The sequence below is a fragment of the Spinacia oleracea genome, chromosome 6 (assembly GCF_020520425.1).
Source record: "Spinacia oleracea cultivar Varoflay chromosome 6, BTI_SOV_V1, whole genome shotgun sequence".
Classification (NCBI taxonomy): Eukaryota; Viridiplantae; Streptophyta; class Magnoliopsida; order Caryophyllales; family Amaranthaceae; genus Spinacia; species Spinacia oleracea.
In genome coordinates, this window is record NC_079492.1 from 63,348,882 (window position 1) to 63,354,992 (window position 6,111).

Below are 6,111 nucleotides of genomic sequence, written 5' to 3' on the forward strand. Positions count from 1 at the left end.
ATTATCTAAAGCAACATTATCAAAAGTCTATGACAACGTTTATTGCTCTAATATTGCAACAATTTTGTAGTCTATTGCAACATTTCTTGATAACTATTGCGACACTTTTACATGAGCCTATAGCAACGTTTCTTGCCAAACTATTGCGACATTTTTATGTGAGCATGTAGCAACGTTTCTTCATACAACTGTTGTGGCACTTTAATGTAAGCTTATAGCAACAATTCCATACGTGTTTATTTAATACCTCATTAAAATGAAAATAATCCAACTACCACAAATAGAAAACATTTATTTTGAATGAAGTTTTACTTATTATTAAAATAAAATATCCATAACAATCATTCTAATAACAAAAACCATTGTTATAATATAAATACATCAATTAAGAAAACTAATGAATCTCCACAAAGAACTAATAGTTTAAGCAATCTAAAATCTATCTAGTATTTAATTTATTTGTCCAAATCAGTCCAAATGAACTTCAATCTATGCCCTTCATGCAATCCTTTTATCTACCATTCTCCTTCTATATACCATCCTGAAAACAGAAAAATAATTGTCAATATAATAAGAAATTAATGCATGTAATTAAAATGAAATAATATGATCAATTCTGCAAAACAACAGCTGAAAACCACACAACACATTTGCACTGAAAGAAACACAAACGAGCAAAGCAGATCAAAACGGAACTGAAAAAGCAACCAATCAGAACTGAACTGAACATCAAAGAAGATCAGAACTGAATTGAACAACAAAGTAGATCAGAACTGAATTGAATAGCAAAGCAGATCAAAACGGAACTGAACAACAAAGCAGATCAGAACAGAATTGAACAACAAGTCTCTAAAGGCTAAACACAATCAATCTAATACTTCTAACTAATGAAAAATATATTAAGTGCTGATTTTACCCATATGAGACTTAAACACTTGAATTTTGGACGAAAATGACAAACATAGTATATCATAAATACATAATGAACCGTCGAAATTAGTAATTTATCTACAACAGCTTATTCTAGTATTTGGTTACAGTGTCAATTAATCTTCGGAAATAACTTTGAATCTTCACTCTGCTAGTATATTCATTACTAAAAATGAAGTTCTGCTTATTATTGCCTCTCTATTGATAAAACAAAAACCAGATCACAAATCTTTGTATCAAACAACAATATTTTGGTGTTTCAACTAAAATAATCTACATAGAAATCTCTACTATAAACAAGACTCTTGGTCACACTAGAATTTTCCTATGTCTACTTCAGCTATCAGATCATGTCAGTCTGTCAGATACAACACTCCACTAAAAGCCATTGTTTTAATAGCTTAATCAATTAAGAGTATCCATGAGAGTCTCTACACATTGTACCTGCATCATCCCATAAATTGTACCCAAATCATCTATGATTGGGTGTATCTATGTTCTTTTTTGGTCTAGTTGTGGAGTCTTATCAGGCAAAGTTTCTTACAGTCACTTTGTCTTCAGATTGGACTTCAAGGTAGATCTGTAGTTCAAAGCCTACCCATCTTTAATATCCCTTAAATCTTATAAATTAGCTATTCTGCATTTTAACTCATCTTTGAACAAAAGTTGACCTCTTATCTATGTTAGTCAGTTTGCTTGAGCTATGTAAAAGGCCCTAGTTGCTCCAATAACCTAAGTTTGTTGTTTGATTTTTCTCAATTTTAAAACTACATCTCAGAAATAATATACTATATTTGAAGAAAATTGATTAATGTGCCTCAGCATAACCCATTGAAAATGTTGGGAAAGAAACTAACAACAATATATATGGAAGCACGATATATAAAGAAAAGTTAATCCCAAAAATATACAGAGAAATTAGCAAACCTCATTATGGTGAATTGAGTGAAACAAACTAATTTCAACGAGTCGCTTCTCGAGGTTCCAAGGTTTTTCTCCAGTTCCTAAACTGAAATAATAACAAATGGTGAAGATTTGGTTCTGTATTTTGTACAGACCGATTCATAGTTTATTTTCTTTATATCGTCTTCAGTATTGCAAGACACAATGATGTGACTGCAAGTATGAAATTTCATAAAAGTCCTTTGTATAGTCAGCTGGTTAAGATTTAATAGTTATATGACATTACTAAGTGATTACTCTGCTTCCCAAATAAGGTAACAAATTACTTAAAAGTGGAGGGGAAAGTTAATGGATTTACCTGTATTTCAGAACCACTGGCACACTCACAATTATAATCACACATTAACACTAACAGAGTAACAACTAATAATAACACAGAATAATGGTACAACAACTCAACAAGGCTCAAGTAGCAGAAATACTCAGAAAATACATAAACCTAAAACTCTTTTTAACTTTGAGCAGCATTCTGTTAACAATTTCATATTTTCAGTCCATCACAAACTAACAACAATAATAATTTAGCAAGTAATTAAATTAAACCCTAACATCCTGCAACAATTTCAATAACAAATCAACAATATACCAAAAAGAAATTAAGTATCTTCTGAATTTGTTCAAGTAATTAAACTAAAAAATCAACAACAAATCAACTATTTTCTGAATTTGGTACCTCCGTCCCTGCTACCATTCTGCTAACAAATCAACAACAAATCTGAATTTGTTCAACTTTAATTAAAAAAGGAATCAAGTATTTGAACCTGCAACAGGGAGTCGGTGAGGAACGACGATTCAGCGAGAGCGGCGAATCGACCAGTGGCGCGGTGGCGGAGAAGCGAGGGCCACGAGCCGACGGCGGCTTCAAAACCGGTTGGTTGCTTCGCTGCTGTTTCTTTGAGTGACCCTGACTTGTAACATTGTTTCTTTGTGGATCGTGGGTGACCAGCGGTCGGCGGTGGAACGGTGTTGGGTCACTCCGACAAGGAGGCAACTGTCGGGAGTGGGCGACGGCCGACGATAATTCAAGAGCCAAAGATTTGTAGAGGAGTTTGCGGGAAAATGTTTTAGGTTTCTAAACTCTTACTGCTTTCCCGTGGGTTTGATTAATTTTTTATTTTATTTTTTTCAAAATAATCTTGTGTCACGTGACACACGATGACACAGTGTACCTCTGCCCCCGATAATCAATCTCAATCAGTTTAATATAATTGTTCAAACAATTCTACAAAAATTCAGAACTAAATTCATCCAAAATAACCCATTGACCGATCTCCAAAATTTAATGAGAAATCAACAAAGAATTTTGTAATTAAATCGTACACGCATAAAAAAACCAGAAAGAAAAATCATACGAATTTTCCTAACTAAGAAACTCTAATTAAGCCTTAAAATGTGGTCTATTGAAACTCTTAGTACCTTAATTAATTAATTAATTTTATTTTTAACATATTTCATATGCTTCACCAAAACCGTTGCCATACCTTATCAAAAATAAAAAAACATAAAAACTGTTGCAATAGAATAATCAAAATATACAACCGTTGCTATAGTTTTTCTATGGCAACAGTTTTCCAAACTCAAAGTTTACTCAAATGTATAATTGTTTAACTGTTGCAATAGCTATGATATGGCAACGCTAGTAAAACCGTTGCATAAAAGGGCGTTGCTTTAACCTTTTTTTCTAGTGGTGTATAAGATAAGATAAGATAAGATAAGTGAAATTCAGGTGAAGAGAACACTGCCTTATAGAAACATGAAGATTAAAAAGGAATGGAGGGAGTAATATTTATCTACATTGAAAAATTCTTCATTTCCTTTAAATATTGGATTGACAGTGTAACTCTTATTTAAAAAAGTACTCCCTCTGTCCCTTAATACTCGCACCGTTTGACATTTTGCACTATTCACATAATTCACTTTGACCCTATTTTATACTCCCTCCGTTCCTAAATAAGTGTCACATTTGGGCTCGGGCTCGGGCTCGGGCACGGTAATTAATAAAATTGTAAAGTGTGTAAGAGTTAATGATTGAGAATGTTTTTTTTTTCGGGAAAGGATAAAGTAGATAATTGTTTAATTGAATAAAGTACAAATAAAAGTGTATGTGGGGATTGAAAAGTGGAAAAGTGTAGAATGTGTAAGTAAAAGTAATTATGATTTATAGAAAAGTGGGAAAAGTGTATGAAAAAGTGTGAAAAGTGTATGGAAAAGTGGGAAAAGTACATGTTCAAAAATAGAAATGTGACACTTATAAGGGAACGCCAAAAATTGAAATGTGACACTTATTTAGGAACGGATGGAGTATCTAGTATATGAAAACAAATTTTAGCATATAATATATTGTTGGCTTCATCTTAATATATTTTTTCAAAATATTATTATTTTTATAAGTTTTTATAATATGTAGTTAAACATATTGTTGATCAAAGTTGTACATTGACAAATACATCATGTCAAAACGGTGCAAGTATTAAGAGACGGAGTGAGTATAAGAGAGATATGAATGGATATAAAATAGACACGCCATCAACGATTATGATACATAAAGATTAAAGATTGAACTGAAAGGACGTTGATGGAATTGAATGTAGTAGGGCCACAAAAGATCAATTTGTAATCAACTAGGGATGTCAAATTGTTAATGCGGTTGGTTGGGGGAAGTGGGCACCGGCATATGAAATGCGAGCCGATCAACGACACGAATAACCCAAAAAAATGTGGGAAATTCACATGACCAATACAAATATACAATAAACCAAATTAGAATAATTGTGAAATAAATAAATTAGAATAATTGTGAAATAAATAAATTAGAAGGCAAATTTGTTAAAAAGGACCTTTTATAATCCAAATTTTGCGAGAAAGGACCTTATATATTTTTTTTTGTGAAATAACACCTTAATGTAAATTTTTTTGCGAGAAAGGACCTTATATAAATTTTTTTTTGTGAAATCACACATTAATGTAATTTTTTTTGCGAAAGACAACCAAGAGTAAATTTCCGGCATTGACTGAGTTTTTTCCGGCCATTGACTTGCACGTGAGAAGCACGTGTGGCATTATTTTGCTAATCACACCCAATTTTCCTCCAAAATTCTAAGCTTTAAAACCTAAAGTTGAAAAGAAAAACCGAAATAAAATCAAGTTTGAAAATTCAAGAGTCAGGAAAATCATTGTCTTTAGCCAACGTAAGCCACACGTGCTGCTCACGTGCAAGTTAATGGCCGGAAAAGCTCAGTCAATGCCGGAAACATTCCTTAGGTCCTTTCTCGCAAAAAAAATTACTTTAAGGTGTGTTTTCACAAAAAAAATTATATAAGGTCCTTTCTCGCAAAATTTGAGTTATAAAAGGTCCTTTTTGGCAAATTTGCGGGAAATTTGGGAAATTCACATGACCAATACAAATATACAATAAACCAAATTAGAATAATTGTGAAATAAATAAATTAGAATAATTGTGAAATAAATAAATTAGAATACTATACTTCATATAAAAGAGAATTGGAAGTATGGTCTAAAAGGTTATTGCTACAGTGATCTTTTCCTATAATACCTTTCATGTACCTTATTACTCACATTTAATGTCTATCCGGCCTTCCAACTCCCTAAGTCAGCAAATTTTCATTTGCTTAGCCAACAAATTTAGACACTTGGCATGTCATGCTGATTTTTTCCATTTAGTTTGTCCTTTTGTGAGGAAAAGCCCTATTGTATATTTTTGGGTTAAACTTTTTCGCTAAATCATTTTTTTGGTTCAAAAGTAAAAGGTTTACGAATTATCAGTTTATCACTAACGTATAAAAAGTAGTTAGTTTTGCGAGTTTTTGTTACTCTCGACTCAATATATAATTTTAGAAAATCAACTATTGACAATTTTATTGTGTCTTGAATTCTATGAGAAGTCAAATGGAGCAACGTTTACGGACAAAGGGAGTATGTCTCTTATTTTGAATTGAGTTTGAGTTTCTATAAGCCTATAACATAACAATTACTCTTTATAAAAAATTGTTGGGACAGAGGATTTTGAAGCGGAATATGTGGTCCTATAGTTTGTGTATATATGCGTGTCACTTCCTCTATTGTTTTATATTAATTTAATTTAAGATTTGAAATAAAAAAAAATTGACTAACTACAAATATTAACTAATACTCGTTCTGTTTCGAAATAATAGGGACAATTTACACGCTTGCCAATGTAAATGTTTGGACATTAATTAG

The 6,111-nt window shown here is 31.9% G+C and overlaps 1 long non-coding RNA gene across 1 annotated transcript; it reads right to left on the reverse strand.

The window, feature by feature from the left end:
• Nucleotides 1-272: 272 nt before the first annotated feature.
• On the reverse strand, nucleotides 273-2,987 carry LOC130463857 (uncharacterized). The gene is made up of 3 exons (XR_008924042.1): nucleotides 2,655-2,987; nucleotides 1,858-1,939; nucleotides 273-541 (listed from the first exon to the last, which is right to left on the reverse strand). It is a non-coding gene; the product is annotated as an uncharacterized lncRNA (long non-coding RNA).
• Nucleotides 2,988-6,111: the final 3,124 nt, after the last annotated feature.